Source organism: Mesoplodon mirus (genome assembly GCF_964341445.2).
Source record: "Mesoplodon mirus genome assembly, chromosome: 8".
NCBI classification, from domain to species: Eukaryota; Metazoa; Chordata; class Mammalia; order Artiodactyla; family Ziphiidae; genus Mesoplodon; species Mesoplodon mirus.
The window spans coordinates 28,731,626-28,753,138 of NC_138984.1; the positions used below are offsets into that span (position 1 = coordinate 28,731,626).

The 21,513-nt window shown below is 41.5% G+C and overlaps 1 protein-coding gene across 10 annotated transcripts in view; it reads left to right on the plus strand.

Moving 5' to 3' along the window:
* Positions 1 to 16,250: 16,250 nt before the first annotated feature.
* Positions 16,251 to 21,513, plus strand: part of PLEKHM3 (pleckstrin homology domain containing M3) — a 191,335-nt gene continuing 186,072 nt past the window's right edge. For 5 of the 10 annotated variants that reach the window (XM_082631337.1, XM_082631334.1, XM_082631336.1 and 2 more), the window contains exon 1: positions 16,251 to 16,430. The gene's annotated coding sequence lies outside the window, so the exon portion shown is untranslated. Of the gene's footprint in view, positions 16,431 to 16,469; positions 16,499 to 21,513 lie in introns of those variants that run through there. The other 5 variants (XM_082631338.1, XM_082631339.1, XM_082631335.1 and 2 more) reach the window with 3 other exon arrangements.

Genomic DNA, 21,513 nt, shown 5'->3' on the forward strand with positions numbered 1-21,513 from the left:
TGTGTCAACATCCTTCATTTCTGTCTTTTTCCCTTAAGCTCAGAAAGTAGCTTCTAAACCTCAAGATCCTGCGCTGACATTCCCCTCAACGTGCAGCAGGAAAAGCATAGGCAAAATGCTCATAACAAGCAAAATCTGTCTTTTTTTTTTAATGAGGAAAACAGTAGCTTTCCTAGAAGCCTCATTCATCAGATTTCTGCTTACGTCTCATTGGCCAGAACTTGTTATCCTAATTGCAAGAAAGAGTTCAAAATAAAGTGTTTGGTTTTGTCTTTGTTTTTAGCTGGGCTTATTGCCATCCCAAATAAAACTGGGCTTTTTTTTGAGAGGGAAGAATGGATGTCATTTAGGTAAACCCTCTGGAGATTAAGGGCTAGCTATTAAATTCTTTTGTTGCTGTAAAAGTACTGAAATAAACAAACTTGGGGGTATACTTGAATTTCCCAAAAGGAGAAACCTGCGGTTAAGAATCACTATAATTTTCATGCATAGTTCCAGTGCTATTACAGGAGAAAAATCCATGCTATGTTCTGAATGTTTACATCCCCTAAAGTTCATATGTTGAAATCCTAACCTCAAAGATGAAGATATTATGAGGTGGGGCCTTTGGGAGGTAATTAGGTCATGAGGGTGGAGCCTCCATGAGTGAGGGGATTAGTGGCCTTATAAAAGAGACCCGAGGGAGCTCCCTTGCCCCTTCCACCATGTGAGGACACAGGGATAAGTTGCCTTCTATGAGGAAGTGGACCTAACCAGCCTCCAAATCTGAGGGTGCCAAGACCTTGGACTTCCCAGCTTCCGGAATGGTAAGAAACAAATTTCTGTTGTTTGAAAGCTACTTACTCTGTGGCATTTTGTTATAATAATCTGAATGGACCATCCATATAAACAAACCATTTTTTGAAAGATGCTTAATTCTGTTGTAGTAGAAACTAGAATTGCTCTGGGTCACAATACTTCATGTTTCTACTTTAAAAAAAATTTTAATATACTTTGTATTTTAGTATTTTTCCCCTTGTTACTTTCCTTTTCTGTGACCAAGAAAAAATAAAACAGTATATTACCTTATTCAATCACCATGAGTATAAGTTCTAAAGACTATTAAATCCAGAAGCAGTTCGCTGCAAAGGTAAATACTGACACCTCTTTTTCTGTCCACCTGTCTTTCAAGTTCTTGAATTTGCCTAGAATTAAAAGCAGCTGAGGCCCTGGTAGCACTATTTATTACTTGCCATTCACTTATGAGTCATTGGTCCCACCTGCAAAGCAACTTGTGGGAGGAAGGAGAGAAGCAATGGTCATTCTTTGGATGGTGTTTTTAATGCTAGAGCTCCCTAACATTGAGGAAGTTCTTCATTTCATCCAGTCTAGGGCTTTCCCTTTCAGTATTAGGCCCTTATTTTCTTGTTTTGCCCTTGTTTTCTTGTTGTGAAGTGAAGAACATATTTTTTGGTGAAAACCTGCATGATCAGATATCTGTTTCCTTAATGTCTCCCACCTCGGAAAATGGCATGAAGGATGAACTCAGGAAAAAGGATGCTAGAAGAAAAGTCTCACATGCTGCAGCAATAGAGACTGAAAGAAGTTTCTGATCATAAAGACTTCCACATTTCTAAAGGGGGAGTAGGTGGGGTCAAAAAGTCTCCACCGCCAAGCTCAAGAAACCACCACTTGTTGGAGACAAATTTGTGGAGCTGAGAATGGTCTCTCTTAAAAAGACCCTTCTTAAAAACTGTGGGTGATCTACAGATTCAATGCAATCCCTCTCAAACTACCACTGGCATTTTTCACAAAACTAGAACAAAAAATTTCACAATTTGTATGGAAACACAAAAGACCCCGAATAGCCAAAGCAATCTTGAGAAAGAAAAACAGAGCTGGAGGAATCAGGCCCTCTGACTTTATACTACAAAGCTACAGTAATCAAGATAGTATGGTACTGGAACAAAAAACAGAAATATAGATCAATGGAACAGGATAGAAAGCCCAGAGATAAACCCACACACATATGGTCACCTTATCTTTGATAAAGGAGGCAAGAATATATCATGGAGAAAAGACAGCCTCTTCAATAAGTGGTACTGGGAAAACTGGACAGCTACATGTAAAAGAATGAAATTAAAACACTGTCTAACACCATACACAAAAATAAACTCAAAATGGATTAAAGACCTAAATGTAAGGCCAGACACTATAAAACTCTTAGAGGAAAACATGGGCAGAACACTCTATGACATAAATCACAGCAAGATCCTTTTTGACCCACCTCCTAGAGAAATGGAAATAAAAACAAAAATAAACGAATGAGACCTAATGAAACAAAAGCTTTTGCAGAGCAAAGGAAACCATAAACAAGATGAAAAGACAACCCTCAGAATGGGAGAAAATGTTTGCAAATGAAGCAACTGACAAAGGATTAATCTCCAAAATATACAAGCAGCTCATGCAGCTCAATATCAAAAAAACAAACAACCCAATCCAAAAATGGGCAGAAGACCTAAACAGACATTTCTCCCAAGAAGATATAGAGATTGACAACAAACACATGAAAGGATGCTCAACATCACTAATTATTAGAGAAATGCAAATCAAAACTACAAAGAGGTATCACCTCACACCAGTCAGAATGGCTATCATCAAAAAATCTACAAACAATAAATGCTGGAGAGGGTGTAGAGAAAAGGGAACCCTCTTGCACTGTTGGTAGGAATGTAAACTGATACAGCCACTATGGAGAACAGTATGGAGGTTCCTTAAAAAACTAAAATTAGAACTACCATACAACCCAGCAATCCCACTACTACTGGGCATATATCCTGAGAAAACCATAATTCAAAAAGAATCATGTACCACAATGTTCATTGCAGCTCTATTTACAATAGCCAGGACATGGAGGCAACCTAAGTGTCCATTGACAGATGAATGGATAAAGAAGATGTGGCACATATATACAATGGAATATTACTCAGCCATAAAACGAAATGAAAAAAAGGCTCTGGGTAAGGGTCCCCATTTTGCTTTTATGTGGAATTTAACACTAGATAGATATACATATACAATACGCATACATATGCACATACATATAAGATATACATGGATACATAGATATACATATATATATAAGATATACATATATTGATACAGAATAGATATAGATATAAATATCACGTACATATATGTATAAGATATACACACGTACATATACAGATATAGATGTAGATATATAGATATAGCAGACTATGATTACTCCAGTAAAGAGCTGGCTTTGAACACCCAGGCCTCCACTCCAGCTGATGTTCTAAAAGCTTGAGCACATCACATAGCATAGCCATCTTCACAACTATATTCTAAAACACCCCTCTCATCAGATTCTTCCCAGGATAAGAACCAACAGTGACAAAGCATGGTGCTTCATTGCTACCTCATTATACAGTGAATACCATGGGACCATTTGAAAGAATGAGGTAGATATTTAGGACTAACAGAGAAAGACTGGTACAGATATGGAGAATTGTGTTGTGAAGTGAGCAAAGGAAGTTGCAAAGCTTCTTCCTTGAACAGAGGAGACTTTGTTGTTTTTTTTGTGGGGGAGAGGTGATTAGAGTATGCACAGAAAAAATTCTAAGGGAATCTACATCAAAATGTTACCTTTTTTTTTCCTTTTGAAGAGGTCATGGGGAAACATTCTATTTTTTCTATGTTACATGCTTCTCCAATGTCTTACGTTTTTATTCAAAAAATATATGACCTTTGAAATGAGAAGAAAACTAGATGTGAATATATATGCATACATATATTCGTATTTTATGTGTAACATGTTTTCTAAAACTCACTTCCTTACAAGATCTGGCTTTGCCTCCATACCACCCCCAGTCCTTCAGCTTCAATCAGCCCCTTCCATGCCATGTTCATTTTCCCCTCCACACCTTTACTCCTGTTATTCCTTCTGCCTGGAATGCCCTCCCCTGAGCCCTTAATTATTCCAAATTCTACTCACCTGACCTTCAAGGATGGTCCAGATTAAATTCAAGGGTTTCCTTGAAACTCTTCCCCCAGCTCTCAGTTCATTCAGACTTCTTTCCCCAACTTTTATAGTGCCTTTCAAACTTCAGTGTGTTTAAAAATCCGCTGGAGAGGGACTTCCCTGGTGGCACATTGGATAAGACTCCGTGCTCCCAATGCAGCGGGCCTGGGTTCAATCCCTGGTCAGGGAATTTGATCCCACATGCATGCTGCAACAAAGGAGCTGGCAAGCTGAAACTAAGGAGCCCTCGTGCCACAACTAAGACCTGGTGCAACCAAATAGATAAATAAATATTTAAAAAAAAGTTATTAAAAAAAAATCCGCTGGAGAGATTGTCAACCTGCTGTTTCCCCACCCCCAGAGATTCCAAGTCAGTGGGACCATGGTAGGGCCCCAAAGTCTGCATTTCTAATGATACTCCCAAGTGATGTTGATGTTACAGGTTGTGGACCACATTTATAGAGACACTAGACTAGAACCCAACAACTTAGGACTCATTATATCTGTTGCCCCATTTATTTTATAAAGCATGTATCTTTTTCCATAGATTGTCAGTTCTCTGTAATAGTGGGCACCTTGTGTTACTCTCTTCTGTGTCTTTTGCAGCTTAAGAGCCAAGAGCTGTTCATAGGATACATGTTAACTGAGGCTTGGAGGTCTGCAGGTTTTCTCAGTAATTTAGTCAGGGGTAGAGATTATGTAATAATTTGCACTATTACCAGGTCCAGAAAATTTTCTGATCCTGGTTCTGAACCTGAATGCATCTGGAATCCATGCATGTGACCATGTGAATTTACATAGGTTAAGGGACAACAGACATGCCATCCTCAAGAGGACAGTTTCTTTTTTTTTGCGGTACGTGGGCCTCTCACTGTTGTGGCCTCTCCTGTTGTGGGGCACAGGCTCTGGACGCGCAGGCTCAGCGGCCATGGCTCACGGGCCCAGCCGCTCCGCGGCATGTGGGATCTTCCCAGACTGGGGCACGAACCCGTGTCCCCTGCATCGGCAGGCGGACTCTCAACCACTGTGCCACCAGGGAAGCCCAAGAGGACAGTTTCTTTATGGAGCCTCAGATTCTCTGAAAATACAACTTTATAGTATGACTTTCTTTCTTTAATTTCCAAACTGTTCTTAATTAGTGGAATCCCAAGGCTGGCTGATGCAACTTGAATATAATAGAGCAGTCTGAATTTAGGTGGCTATAACTAAGTGTGACAAATGCAAGTGTGCAATTGACTTCCAGCCTAAGTTTTTAACATGAGTGATGGGCTTGGTCAGCCCACTCTTTGAATGCCTCATGCCACTCAGTGCAAGTCAAGGGACACTCACCTGGCCCCATATAGGCCAGCCTTGGTGGCCATCTCTGCAGAACAGCCCAAGCAACAGAATACACACCCAATCCGTGCTGCTACTCTGCATCTGCCAAGGTCCACCCTTCTTTCTCCAACCAGTAGAGAAAGTCCCCAGTTTTCATGGGGACCAAAGACGATTGGAACAATCCTACTTACCCATCTCTGTCCCGGTATGTCTGGAATGCTGAGAATCTCTAATCCTTGACTCCCCTCTTTGGCTATACACCCTATGCTCTTTCCCACTGGGTCTTGATGAGACAGGAGGCATCATTGAAGCTTGTGTGTGTTTATTTGTGCCTTGTGAATCTATGTTACTGCATAAGGATCCACTCATTAGGGGAATAAGAATGTGCTTTTAGTTCTACCCCTGAAACTGGAAAATTAGTCTTTAATCTCATAGGAAAGGAGCACAGGCCTCTATACTGATATGGGAAAATATGGGATGTTGGTAATTCCCAAAGATAATAGTCATGGGAACCTCTAAGGCAACAAACTTTGTTTGAAAAATTAAAAATAGGCAGGCACTCAGGTCATAGACATTGTTCTCAGCACTGCGGATATAATGATATACAAAACCAGACATAGTTATTGCTTATAGAGCTTATGATTATTCTCATGACATTTACAGTCTCATGAGGAGGTAATTATACATAACGTAAGCCATTCAAATAAATGTAAAAGTTTAATTACAGTAAGTGCCGCGAAGGAGTAGTATATGTTGTTATAAATGCATGAAATAGAAGTTGTCAGGACTTCCCTGGTGGTCCAGTGGGTAAGACTCCACGCTCCCAATGCAGGGGGCCCAGGTCTGGTCCCTGGTCGGGAACTAGATCCCACATGCATGCCGCAACTAAGAGTTTGCATGTTGCAACTAAGAAGCCCACATGCCACAACCAAAAAGGTCCCGCATGCCTCAACGATGATGCCGCGTGCTGCAACTAAGACCCGGCGCAGCCAAAATAAATAAATTAATAAACGTTAAAAAAAAAGTTGTCGACCTAGAAAGGGTAGCAAGGGAAGACTTTCCTGAAGACCTGACTACTGAGCCGAGAGTTGAAGGATGAATGGAGAGTAAGAGGCAAAAAGTATCCTGGGCAGAAAGATGTACAAAGAACCTGTGGCAGGGATGAGCAGGACATAATCACTGGAAAAGATCCCAGTGGCTGGATCAAGTAGCTGAAAGAAGCATGATGCCAGATGTTGCCAGAGAGGAAGAAAGGTCCAAACCATGCTGAGTCTCCTAGATAATATCATGAATTCTTACGGGTAATAGGAAGCCACTGAGGTGTTTAGATTTCTGTTTTGAAGGAGTTGCTCTGGCTGCTGTAGGGAGAATGAACTGGGAGGCTGATAAAGCTGGCTAATTATAATACGGCAGTTTGAATCCAGGTGGCCATCCTAAGTTTGAAATGTAAGTGCGTGACAGACTTAAAAGGAATAATGGGACAAGTGATTTTTCTGGAGAAGTAGACCCCTGGAAGATGAGTAGAAGCGGCAAGCTAAAGGGGGAATTGCTTGGGGTGTCATTCTGCTTTATTCTCACTGAGGGCTGCTGTTTTCAATGACAAGTTTCCCAAAACCCAAACGGCCACAAACCAGTAAGAGGAAGTGAGGGAAAATCACCTTGGAATCAAAAAGAAAAAGACAAAGATGTTTCCTCATTTTGAAAACCGGAGTACTGAGCAGGAGGGGTCCACACCAAGTTTTTGCGAAGGTCATTTTGCAGTATGGCTTTACTGTCAGTATCTCTAAAGACGGTCCCCAGAAATAAAGGGGCCAAGAAGGGGCTTTTCTAGAACCATTAGCAGGCCCCCTCCCACACAGCTCCATTAGCGGGCCTTATTAAACCAACTCAGACAAAGAGCAAAGATGCCCTAGTTAATGGAGAGTCTCCGATAATTGCTCTGCTCAGCCGCTTCTTTTAGGGTCTGAATGGCCTTTAAATAATGTTTCTCTTGCGGTGGTCGCAGACAATGACCTAACAATCTGCTTTAAGCGGTACCAATCCCATTAGCTGAAGAATAGCAAACTCTGTGTGCCCATGAGTGAGTGAGTGTGTATGTGTGAGTGTGTGTGTTGAGGAGCTCAGCTTATGGTGGAGATCAGGTTTACATGTTGCTTTCTTCCTCTTTTCCTCCCTTCCTTTATAAACCCATCCCTCCCAGGAATCAAAGGTATCACTGTGTTTACTGGGTCATCTACTGGGTGAAAATCTATTCCTGAAAATGGCAAGGGACCCCCTCAAATGGTTGCAGAAGATGCCTCTCATTCTTATTTACTAAGCACTTTTCTGTAGGATGTGATTTTCAACTTATCTCTGCCCTGTAAAAACTTCAAGTCCTGAACCACAATCATGCAAAGAATATAGTCACCCCAATACACGTCTACTGTTCAAAGCTGAAAAGCTTTATAAATGTGGAAGAAAAAGAGTAGAAGACAAAACTAATAGGAGGGAACATTGAGATCTTTGGAATATTTTCCCCTGTGGCCCCCTCTCAAGTTGATGCTTGCAACTCTTTTTTCTTTTTTTTAAAAAAAATTTATTTATTTATTCATTTATTTAATTTTTGGCTGCATTGGGTCTTCGCTGCTGCACATGGGCTTTCTCTAGTTGCAGTGAGTGGGGGCTACTCTTTGTTGCGGAGCACAGACTTCTCATTGTGGTGGCTTCTCTTGTTGCAGAGCACAGGCTCTAGGCGCGCGGGCTTCAGTAGTTGTGGCACAAGGGCTTCAGTAGTTGTGGCTTGCAGGCTCTAGAGCGCAGGCTCAGTAGTTGTGGCGCACGGGCTTACTTGCTCCGCAGCATGTGGGATCTTCCTGGACCAGGGCTCGAACCCGTGTCCCCTGAATTGGCAGGCGGATTCTTAACCACTGCACCACCAGGGAAGCCCTGCAACTCTTTTTTCTAACAATGTTGACAAAAAATTAATCAGTCGATCTAAGAAAGAAATGGAAAATTTTATTCAAGCCAAATTTAAGGATTATAACCCAAGAAGAGCATCTCAGAAACCTCCGAGAACTGTTCCCCCCGTTAGAAGTAAAGGCACAGTAAGGTTTTTGAGACAGAGGGCTGTACATCAAAAGGCGTATTATTGACAGTTCACATAATCTAGATTTAAGCATCATCGTGGGGGGTCATGCGACCACTTACAAGATCAGGAAGGAATGTTCTCTTTAAGGAGTTGTCTTGTTTATTCTGGGAGAATGTTGCTCTTTATGGTTGAGCAGGTATTCCTGCCCATGGGGGAGGTTTGGTCGATGCATGATGCCGATACACAATGCACAGTGGGGGGGGGGGCAAAATGCAGAGAAGAATTTTTTTTGTTTAAATTTTTCTTGTCTTGCCATAAAATATGAATTTTATTTCACAACTATGTAGTTATATTTAAAAACAAATTATGTCCTGGGCAGAGCATGTGGGAAAAGGGCAAGGTTAATTTGGGAAGGGTCAAATGCTCCAACATGAAAGTGTGAAGAAGTTCAGTCATGAGCAACTTTGTAATAAAAATGTGTAAAACAACATTCAGATACACAAAAGTGAGTCAACTCTGGCTGGAACCTGCTCTTTGCCTACAGAACTTTTTCAGAGGTTCCAGAATGGTCTAATTCAAGTTTTTGAACAGAGTGTGAAAACAGGCCAGCATAACAAAGTGGGATGACTCCAGTTACACAAATACATGGGAGTGAGTTATGCGCAGCTCAGCGAGTCTCACAAAGCATCCCCAGCACACACACACACACACACACACACACACACACACACACACCCTGTTTGACAACTTCTGGAAAGAACAATTACACTGCAGCCAACAGGATAAAAGCTATTTTCTGATTCTGGTTTCTAGAAAGACACCATAGGCCAGGAAATATTCTGCTTGGAAAAAGTAAGAGGATGTTCCATTCCATTCTCATTCATTTTAACATCTACCTTTCATTTTAGTGACTGTGAACAGCTTATGTATAGGGTTCCTTCTGAATAATTTAATTTCTGATGTTATTTAGTTTCAAAAGCATGAATTTACAAAGTGATATCTATCTGAGAGATGTTGGTTTCTAGTACATGCACCATTAACAATTTACCTGCTGGGTAATGGCTTCATTTGCATTATAATTCGTTAAAATGTGTGAAATGAGGACTCCTCCTGCAGGAACTGAAGAAAGTGTTTTGGGCCTTGGGGCTCTTTTGTATCAGTGATTCCCATTCTGGTGAAAAGGACTCTATAGTGTGAGAGTTCATTTGGGTGTGTGGGGAAGGAGAGAGAACTTTTAGAACAGATAAGAAAGGAAAAGGGGATCCAGCTCTTAGGGATAGGCTTGAACCTTGGGTTAGAGTTTTTCTTTAAAAAAAAAACAAGCTTGGGCTTCCCTGGTGGCACAGTGGTTAAGAATCCGCCTGCGCTCAACACAACTAAAGAAAGCCTGGGCGCGGCAACCAAGACCCAACGCAGCCAAACATAAATAAATAAATTTATCAAACAAACAAACAACAACCTTAAAAATTACTCTTGAAACCAAACTGAACTCTGGAATTCAATAGTCTTCGACATTACGAACATACAGTTTTCATTAGATCTTACTATCATGGCGTTTGGTGCTGTGAGTTATAACGAGTACAAGAAACATAATCCATCATCCTAGACTTTGTGGCTAGGTCATAATCCAGCGGTCCTGATACCCAATCCAGTGCCTTTTCTAGTATAGCAAAGCCTCTTTTACGACATGATTACTTTATCATAATTGCATAAGTACTAAAGATGGAATACTGCATTATAAGGGTTGATCCCCAGTAGAACTACCAAGTACTACCCTTAGATCTGGGCAACTGGGCTGCTGACCTGGGCTCTGTGCTTTAGGTCCTCCTCTGGCTACACCTCTTTCTGGACAAGAAGGTGACTACTTAGAGCCTCCTCCTTCTAGACCAGGTTCCTGGGGCATCAGAATTCCCTGTACCAAAGCCAAGAGTCTATCTCTAGAGCTGCACAGGCTTTTTCCCCAGGGCTCCCTGGGTGCTAATCCAGCTGCCAGGGTGTTCTCAAAAGCCTGAGGAGTAACTATGGCTGGGAAAGCTGTAAATAAAGTTAGGCATGGCAGCCGAGGTGTCTGCATGCACATATTTGGAGCTTTGTGATGCAGGACAGGGTCTGGGCTGCAAAACTGAAGGCATCCATTTGTTTTCTTGCCCTGGCTCTTGTAAATATCAGGATATACCTGCTCAGCTCCCCGGTTCTGGTGAAATGAACTTTGTATGTATGTATATGTGTGTGTCATTTTTTTCCCCACTACTCTGCAATGTAATATTTTCACGTTTAGCTCCATGAAATTACAGCTCACTTATTGGGGGCCTTATATTGCCAAACACTAATACAAACTTTTACTGTGAGTTAACTTATTCAAAACTCTTTGAGGTAGATAATATTATTACTATTATTACATTATTATTATTGTCACCATCCCCATTTTACCTATGGGGAAACTGAGGCACAGAGAAGTAAAATAATTTTGTGAAGACCTGAGAATGAATAAGTGCCAGAGCCAGGATTGTAATTACAAGACAATGCAGCTTCTATTCAGTCTCCTTTGCTTTTCTACCACAATTCTACTTATCCTTCAAGGTAGGCTCAAGCCGTTGGTTTTTTGTAGAGGCCTGTCTGAGTGGCTCCATCCTCCCCCTAATCTTCTGAACTTCTGGAATTTCTTTTGCCTTTATCACTTGTTGGGTATTTACTGTTTTGGACCGCTGGACATCTTTCCATCTAGAGGTGAAAGATGACTCGACTCTTGACTGACAGTTAGTTGAGTAGGCAGGTGACTTGTTTCCCAGAGCAAGCATGGTGGACTCTGTGATGGGCTTCCCAGATCCCCTATCAAAAAAGGACTCATTGCCCCAGCTGCTGGAAGTGGTGTCGGTAGATTGCCTTCAGTGGTCAAACCCTCCCAGGACTGTATCAACTGCAGAGGGCCACCTTGCCTAAGACCGTGCTCCCTCTCAGCGTAGCCCACATCCACTGACTGATGGATGTGGACATGGAAAGACCTGGCCGTCTTGGTCAGTGGTGTGCTGGAGCCAGCTTCTGCTGGCTCTTGAGACCTGACTGGGCACATCTTCAACCCTATGTTCAGTGACATGACATCCAGAACTTGAAATTAGGCATCGTGTGGTGTTTACACTATGGAAATTGGCAGACAGTAACAAATCAGCGCTTTTGTTTTTTCAGGGTCAATTTGCCAGCACACCACTTGTTCTTGCCCCGATTCAGGACTATTCTAAAGCCTCTGACAGGCCCCTCTGTCTCAGGGGTCTTCATGGGGGTGGCAAGGCTGCTGTTGGGCCTTACAACTCTACCTTTCCCTCTGCCCAGTTTGGCTCTCACCCCTCCCATACACATGTGCTGATCCCACGGGCACTCCCTGCATGCTGAACTCTCTCAGAGTTTGATTCCTGGGAACTCAACCTGCAACTTTTTGTGTGTGTGTGTGTGTGTGAGTTAAGTTTTATTTGGGGCAAAATGAGGACTATAGCCAGGGAGAAAGCTTCTCAGGTAGCTTTCAGGTCATATGTTGAAGGGTAGCAACTCCTACAGCTCCTAATGCTGTTAAAGTTTACCTAACTTTGCAGGTTGCTTAGGCATTTTATCAGCAATGCTAGGTTTTCCCAGAAGGAAGTTTAGAATATATCATACAGAAAGGTTCTGTCCCATGTCAAGATTGAAAAAGTTTTCCTTTTACAAGGTTTTAACTTTCTGGACCATTCCATGAACAGGTAAGCTCTTAATGGAGGCCTCTGGTTGGTACTAACCATCATACAAGCCACCATGAGCCCATGAACCACCTACCCGGGGAACAATGAATTCCTGTAATATGTGCTTGTTGAATGACTAAAATGAAGCACATTCAAATTGCCCAATTAAAGACGTTTTTCTGTAAGATTCTATCACTTCTTCTTGAACTTTCTGGTTAAAAAAGACATAGTATGTGGTAGTAGGGTGGGGAATCATTGAATATTTTGCTTCGTTGAAGGCTTTTCACTATTTTTTTCTGTTTGCCTACTTGTAGAAGTGATAGCAAAAGACTCAAAAACATATATGGCCTGATCATTGGCTAATCAGAAAGAATCCTGCCTCTCATGCAAGAGAAGGGTCAGGTATCAATCCTTTGGGTGTTGAATCTTAGGATGGGTGGGGAGGGAGTTCCTTGGAAAGAGACTTGGGACACTTAGGAAGGTGAGGGACAGAAGCTAGTTACCAGCTTGTATGCAACCGTTTCAATATTTCAAAAATGGGATGCCCTTGCGGGTGCCTCCCAGCTGAATAGCAAGCTCAGTTGTACTTTAAAGCTGCTCCATTTATGACGTTAGTATTCTACATCTCAAATGCTTTTAATTTACCTAACGAGACAAACACATATTATTATATTACTCTCAGTGAATATCCCAATCATCTTTACCTGGACGTATCTGTGCACGTGGGGTGAGGTATACTTGGCTTGCAAATTCTAGGCTGTAAATAGCACCAACATTTTCTGATTAAGTTTAAAATATTTTTTGATGCAACTTTTGTTTTATTTCTTGGAAGACAGTATTGCTTTATTGAATCTGGACTTGACCATTATTTTATAAAGGAAAGCTAAAATGAGAAAATTTTAATGAAGAGATACAATAATAAAATCTCCTTACATGTCATTTGGTATTTCAATTTGTTTTAATGCACATTTATTAAGATCATTTACTAGGTACCAAAAGTGGTGTAGAGAATACAAAGATGAATAAGGCAAGCTCTCTGCCTTTCAGGGGATGCAGCGGGGATATAATGGGGGATCCTAAAGCAGGATAATGGGGATGAATGGAAGAGTATCCAGGACTGGTAAAAAAATGTAAGTCTGGAGTATAGAGTGGGAGAAAAGAAGTATTCTGGAGATAATTCTGGAATGGTGGAGTATTAGGATGCTTTCAGGTGTAAATGACAGAGACCAACACAAACCACCTTGAGCAAACAGGGGTTTAATTGGCAGTATAACTGCAAGGTCTAGAAGGTATACATAGGTGGCCCTACGGATGTGGGGTAATAATGGTGTGTCAAGGTAGGGTCATCAGCTGTAACAAATGTATCACCGTAGTGCAAGATGTTGATAGTGGGAGAGGTTGTGCGTGTTTTGGGGCAGCAGGTATCTGGGAACTCTGTACTTCTCTGCTCATTCTCTACAAAATAATGTCTATAAAAAAAAAAAAAAAGCAGCTGGGGCTTTTGAATAGAGACATGAATTTAAATATTTAAATTCAGAGGAGCAAAATGACCCGTGCTGACCAAATGGAGGCCTGAGAGCCAGCAACTGCCCAGCTGAAATCATTCTCAGCCTTTGACTTTTCATCCCTTTTCTGGGATCGCACTGAGAATCTATATTAGTGATAATGAGTAAATCTAGTCATTCTGTAAATGTGGCTGTTTAAGGCATTTTATGTGCCAGACCCTGTGCTTAATGCATGGTGGGAAAAAAATCACAAAGCATTGGCCCTGCCCTCCAACTTCATAGACTGGTATAGTTTTTCTCAAAGAACAGTCCAATAAGGAACACTTTGAGGCACTTGCTAAAATAACAGAATTCAGGACTTTTTGTAGACCTCCAGAATGAGAATCTATGGGTGTCTGGTCGGGCCACTCAAGATGGCTGTTCTCTTGCTCTCTGTACACCCTCTGCTCTACCAGTGTCTGCTGCACCTACACCCTGCTCACATGACTGACCTTCCTGTGCACTTGCCCCAGGCCCCAGCTGGTGATTGTTCTGATCCGAGGGGTGGCGAGGGGTGTGCCCCTCTGCTGGTTTCCCTGGTAACCCATGAGCCAACCTGACACTAATCTCCCCTATAATTGGCAATTTCCCCCTCACTCCCGGGCCGCCCCCTCCCCCCAAAACTGGGCACGTGACCCAAGAATTTGCATTTTTAACAAGCATCCAAGAGCCTTGACGCTCAAAATGTGGCATCACCTGGGAGTTCACTAGAGGTACAAAGGCCCCACCATAGACCTCTTGAATCATGATCTGCATTTTAACAGGATCCCCACACATTAAAGTTTGAGAAGCACTATTCTAGAAGATTGTGTTACATGCTGCAGTTTGAGAATCAGTGGCCTGGGAAGACTAATGAGTATATAGATGAATTTGGCACAATGTGATGAATGCATTTATAGAGGAACATGTGAGTTCCTCTGGGCATGTTTAAAGGATCAGGTTTCTCTGTCAGAGATTTCCAGGAGAGGTGTGATGCCACTTGCTTCTTAAAGAGCAAGAAGTTGGCCAGGCTAAAGGGATGGGGCAGGGGTGACAGTTCTCATCAGAGGAAACCCAGTGTCAAAAGTCTTGAGGCAAAAGAGAACACTGCATGTTTAAGGAACAAGAGATGTATCTCGAATTGCAGTATAAGTTTTCAAACATTAAACTCTAAACATCAACCAAAAGAGATATTTTTAAAAATTCAGTGGCTAAAGATGCTCTTCTTGATCTTTAAGGGAGTGCAGGAATCAGATTTTTCGAATCTTATCATGATGTTTCTCTGGCCTCCTTGGACAATTTTTTTGTGTGTGTCCATCTCTTCATTCATTCATTCAAACATATATACATGACACACTGTGCTTTGTGCCTATTATGTGGTGGTGAGCGAAACCAAAATAGTTTCTGCCCTCAGGGAGTTTATAGGTGAGGCTGGAGTGGGAGTGGAGAAGCCAATAAAACAGGTAAATTTTTAAAATGTGTAATTATAAATTGAGAAAATGGCTAAGTGTGCTATGATGGAGAATAAAGCAGGAGACTTCAAGGAAGGTCTTCCAGCCAGACTGAGGTAGGAGATAGATGGGCCCTTGGGCTGGACAGCTGCTGTTTGTCAAGTGGAGTAAAATTGAAGCTTTGTTCTCACTCCAAGGGCAAAGCTAGTGGCAAAAGTTGAGCTCTGCTAAAGTAAAGAGATAAGACAACCACTCCTGAGGTCAAGGAAAACTTCCCTGTCTGCGCATGTGCAGAAAGGCTCCTTGAGGGTCAAAAAGGGAGGGAGCGCCACCACCACCCCGTAATAAGTGTGGACATACACCCACAGGCTTTTGCGATGGGATCCATCTTAGAAAACAGTTGCGTGCAGCCCTCCTCCCCTCCCCCCGCCCCCCACCGTCTATTGGCTAGGATTCCTGGTTTTCATCTAGGCTACCCAGGTTCAATTCCTGGGCAGGGAACTAGGATCTCTCTTCAGGACCATTCACTGCTGTCCCTCCGAGATCAAGACCACCCTATCCTCTTGCAACGTGGCCAAAGTCACTGTGTGTGGGGGGGGGTTGGAGTGTCTCACAAAGGAGCACTCAGGTTGCCCACCAGTGCGCGTACACACACACACACACACACACACACACACACACACACACACTTTCTGTTTTGCTGGGAATCCGAATGGGGGTTAAGACCTCCTCTCAAAACCATCCTCTTTCAACCTGCTGGCTACAACATGAAAGGGAAGTGAAAATTGATTTCCATCGCAGCTCCAAACCTGAAATGTGAAGCAATCTCTAGGTTCTAATAGTTCTATTTTCAGAAAGAACTTCTCTAATTCTCTTAGCCCAGGGAGCTGCTAAATAACAAGTCTGGTGCCTGGCATGTTTCAAGTGAAATTTTCAAATTGCAAACATCCGTCTGTGCGTTGGGAGGAGCAGTGAGGAGACTCTGCGGCACATACCATTGTTTTCAAAAAGTGTGTGATGAAAACTGTGCGTAAGAAAACAAAGAGATAAGGAGGCCAGGAGGGTGCGGTCAGGCCCTGAGTGGCGCTGGGTCCCTAAGGCAGGAAAGACGAGTCCTTGCGGCCTGGAACCTTGTGTGTCCGAGTCTCGCTTCCTGAGCTGCTGGAAGGAAGCATTTAAGTGTGGGACCGCAAGAAGCGCTTGTAAACAGAGAGCCGGGCCGGAATGGTCGGTGGCCGAACGGGCCGTGACCGTGAGGAGAGCTGGCTGCCAAAGCCGAACCCCAGCCAGAGGTAGGCTGCAGGCCCCGCAGGTGAAGGGGGAGAAGTAGCTGGAGGCCAGGTGAGCATCTGCCTGCTTCTGTGCTGCCTGACTGGCCACTGCGGGAAGGGTGTGGGGATGACAGCATTGTGAGTATCCGAGAAGCTCCCTGGGGTAGCGGTGATTTTGCTGTTTCTTCCATGCTCTGGTTTCTGTTTCATCCTGGAAACTGCACAGCAGTGCAGTGGATAATAGGTGAGGGGAGACTGTATGATGCGTTGTCTGTTTATTTTTATGAATCAGGTATATAAGTAGAAAGCAGTTGAAATAGCTGACCCTGTTCAGTGTGTTGTTTTTAGTACCCCGCCGCCCCTCCTGGGTCTTAGAAACCAAACCTCAGCAGAGCTTTTAACTCACATCTAACTGGGGCTTTCAGACTACAACGACTGTTCCCTCTGTTGACCTTGTTCATTTTTAATATACAGTAAATGACGCTATGTGGCTGATGACAAGCATGATTTGGTCTTCCATGAAAGGATTACTAAGCTAAAAGATCGAGATAAGGACATTTCAGACCCACTCCTCAAATAAAATGTTACTACTGAGATTTACAAATGAATGACAAATTGAGACTGGTCTAGAGTTATAGCTTGCAAAGCAGGACAGATTTGAATTTACTAGGTTAAACTGAGATTGAGCTATGCTGTTGTAAACTAATTTGGAAGTTTTTTTCTTCTTAGAAAAGAGAAATACCTGGGTTTTTTTTCCTTTAATATTATAATTTCAGTAGTCATAGTGAATTGTGATTTGTATTCATTCATAAGATACTTTATTATAAAATACCACACGTAAATTATAATTGGCGCACCTTAAGATATAAGGCAATTTTTGTTTCATTAACTTCAAAAACAAATGCCTTTAACCAAAATTGGGCTAAAAGGTCGGTAGGCGTGTGTCACCTTGGTCACATAGTCTAACTTTTAGTTACTAGAAGAGTATTAGATTAAATTGCTCATAGAAAAGTGTTTTAAAGTCATGCACATCAAGGAAATAATATTAATGTCTGATGAGTTTGTCTTTCAGTGAGTATTTTCACAATGTAATGGTTCATAGCAAGAACTAAAAAGCCATTCTGGGTTTGAATTCCTGCTTGGTCACTTCCTATTGTGTAACCTTGGACAGTTTATTTGCTATGTTTCTTAATCTGTAGTATGGAAATAATAGCAGTACTGATTTCATAGGGTTGTTATGACGATTAAATGAGTTAATATTTTTAAAGTTCTTAGAACAGTGCATGTAGTATTTGCGATATACATGTTTGTTAATAAATACATAAAATAAAGATATACCAATGTTGAAAGTAAAATGGTGGTTGCCAGGAGCTGGGGGAGGGGCGAAATGGAGCGTTCTTAAATGGGTATAGAGTTTCCGTTTTGCAAGATGAAGCATTCTAGAGATTAGTTGCACAACAATGTGAATGTACTTAATAGTTTGGAACTGTACACTTAAAAATAGTTAAGATAGTAAATTTTATGTAATGTGCTTTTCCCCACAATTAAATCTTTTTAAAATACCAATGTTAGCAAAGTCATATACAATCATAGGGGAATTTGTTCCAAGACCCCTCACAGATACCAAAATTCAAGAATGCTCAAGTCCCTTATAAAATGGCGTAGTGCTTGCATATAACCTCTGCTACGCACGTCCTCTGGTATAATTTAAATCATCTCTAGATGATTTATATCTTATATAATGTAAATTCTGTGTAAAGAATTGTAAATTCTATGTAAATAGTTGCCCAGTGCCCAGCAAAATTCAAGTTTTGCTTTTTGGAGCTTTCTGGAGTTTTTTCCCCCCAAATACTTTCAGTCTGTGGTTGGTTAAATTTGCGGATGTGGAACCCAAGGGTATGGAGGGCCGACTGTGTTCAGAATCTTTATTAGCACGCAGCAGCCCCATCCTTAGTTGTCTTTGCCATTGTGAAAATGCAACTTCTGGCAGTCATCAGTAAGATTCACTTATTTGGTAAATTCATGAAATTAAGACATCATAAAGAGCACAAACAAATGATAAGAAACAACATCTAATACCCTATGGCAGGCACAGTTCTGAAAACGCCCCTCCACCAAGATTGCATACCCTCATCCCCGGAACCCGTAAATATGATGCAGTATCACTCCCTTGATCATGTTTCTTTATATGGCACAGCTGAATTTAAAATGGGGAAATTAGCTGGTGGGCCAAATCTAATCAAAGGGGCCTGTAAAAGAGGACAGCATTCTCTGGCTGGGGAAATCAGAGAGATCTGAAGCCTGAGAAGGACTGAACATGCTGTTGCTGTTTTGAAGATGGAGGTGACACTTGAGAAGGAATGGGGACAGCCTTGAGAAATGCGGGGGCCCTAGAATTGCTGAGGGTGACCCAGTGTGGAAACTGGAACCTCAGACCAAGGGTCAACAAACTGAATGAGCTCAGAACTGGATTCTTTACCAGAACCTTTAGTTAAGAACTCAGCCTAGGGCTTCCCTGGTGACACAGTGGTTGAGAGTCCGCCTGCCAATGCAGGGGACACGGGTTCGTGCCCCGGTCCGGGAAGATCCCACATGCCACGGAGCGGCTGGGCCCGTGAGCCATGGCCGCTGAGCCTGCGCGTCCGGAGCACAGACGGGAGAGGCCACAACAGTGAGAGGCCCGCATACCGCGAGAAAAAAAAAAAAAAAAAAAAAAAAAAAAAAAGAACACAGCCTAGCCAATGCCTTGATTTTAGCCTTGTGAAAGAGAGCCTGAGCAGAGAACCCAGCCAACCCCACCCAGCCTCTCACCTTCAGAACTGCGAAGTAAGAAATGGGTGTTGTTTTAAGGTACTAAGCTTGTGGGAATTTGTTACACGGCAAAAGAAAACTAATATGACAGGAACAGACTACCCATACAAGAGAAAACTAAATGGCTAATAGTCATATGAAAATGCATTCTCTTTCCATTAATCAAAGAAATGAAATGGAAACAACAGCAAGGGACCATTTTTCCAGCTCTCAAATTTACATAGATTTTTTAAAATTCTAGTTCTCCGCATCAGGTAGTGTGTAGTGGAGCAGACACTCTCAGATGCTGAGAGGGGTGCGCAGATGTTAAACCTTTCTGAAAAACTCATTGGCTGAATGTACGAAAAGTCTCACTAAATGTGTCCGCCTCTCCATCCAGTAGTTCCACTCCTAGCAGTCTGTCCAAAGGAACTTATGAGAAATATTTTAAAAGTTAATGTTCACAAGTGCCTAATATGGCTTTGGTTAGAAAAGTCAGATCTTGGCAATAGTCTAAATGCCCAGCAAGAGGGGAACAGTTTAAATAAATTATGCTATCATCAAAAGACATGGTGTTATACAGATTTGTAAAAGGATGTTTATGAAGAGTTTTAACAGTGTGGAAAGGTATTTATCAATTTTTGCTAAATGGGGGGAGATAGGCTAGAGAACTGTATGTGCAGTCAACTCTCAGCTATGTTTAAAAAACCAGAAAGATCTACCTACATAAAGAAAGGAACTGAAAGGGCCAAAATGGGGCAGTGCTTTTTTCTCATTGGAGGATGAATAGGCATTGTTTATTTTCCCTTTTATACTTTCTGTATTTTCAAAATGTTTAACAATAAGTACATAGTAATTGTTTATAACCATAATAGTCAATAAACATTATTTTAAAAGCTGCTAAAACTCTATGTTGTGGGGAATACAATGAATCTAAGACATTGTCCAGTCAAATAATGGAGAATATAAAAATCCATAAATAACTTAATATATGGCAGGAAGTGATGCTTTAAAGAAAGACTAGAAGATAGGATATGATAAATATGGTTGGAAAGATTGAAATAAAGTTGGATAACTTATTTCTCGATAAGGGTAATCAGTGAAAGCTTTATGGTGGAAGGATGGCTGAATATCATACTGAAATGATAGAAAAAGGAAGCTCACGGTTGGACTTTCATTGTCTTTGTTTTCTCATAGATTGATGGATTTTAGGCTTTGGGCTACCGACTCAGGTTAATTATGTAAGTGGAAAACAAAGAACTGTGATGGATATATAACCATTAGCAAAAAAACAAAAAAACAAAAAAGAAAGAAAAAGAAAAAGCCCTCTGCATGTTATTACTAGGAAAACCAAACTGGACGTAGGCCGGTAACATCTGCATTAAAAAACATCCAAAGCTAATATTTATTGAATACTTATCAGATACTTAATATACTCTATTCCAGTTTAATCATGTGTGCAGCCTTCCCGTAATACTTGAAGTCACATCATACATTTACAAATTTAAGGGACAGGCAGGTAGAGGGGTACTACTTTAATTACTGGTTTCAGAAGACCTGATTTTAATAGAAACCTGAAAAGGTTAGACCATTTGGGCAGAATTTTTAGGATTCTCCATCTCTAGACAGTTTGCAGGAGCCCCAGACCACTGCTACTCCTTCTTTTTCTCCTACTAGCTCCCTTTTCTATTTTCACTTTACACTCTCCTCCAGCACCTGTAGAAAAGTATGGAAAGTGTCTGTTGCTCCACTGGCTGTTAGCCAAATGCTGATTTTCTTCATGGGGAGCGTTAACCCTTCAAAAGAAACCCTGTGGAGGGATATCTAGCAAAGAATTGCTTTTTTTCTTTTTCCTTGTTCTTTTAGAGTGGATTTTATATATGGTTCATAAGTAGCAGAACTGTATGCTAGCTTGGAGTTTCTGGTGCAAGCTAATGCAGAGAATTGAGTAATGAGTGAGAGTGTGATAATAATAACCACCAGTAGTAAATTCCGTGCATTATGTTTGCTCTGTTTCATTGGCTACTGTAGGTATTACCAGACAGCAATAACAAGCCCACATAGTTCACCTTCATATTAACAGTAAGGTATGAAGTTCATTTGGTCCATGAGGGTAATTAATGTTAATGGCAACATGAATTATGAGCAAAAACCAAAGTCAAAATATAGAGGCCATTGTATTGAGATGTCAGACATGTTATTTTCATTAACATTTTGTTTTTCATACACTCATTAACTGTCAATTTGAGTTATGTGTTTTAAATTGGATTCCCCAATTATATGCCACAGTTATGAGTATGGGAGAGATTTATTTGTCTAGTTACCGTGATTAGTGTAACCAATTTATAATTCAGTACAAACTG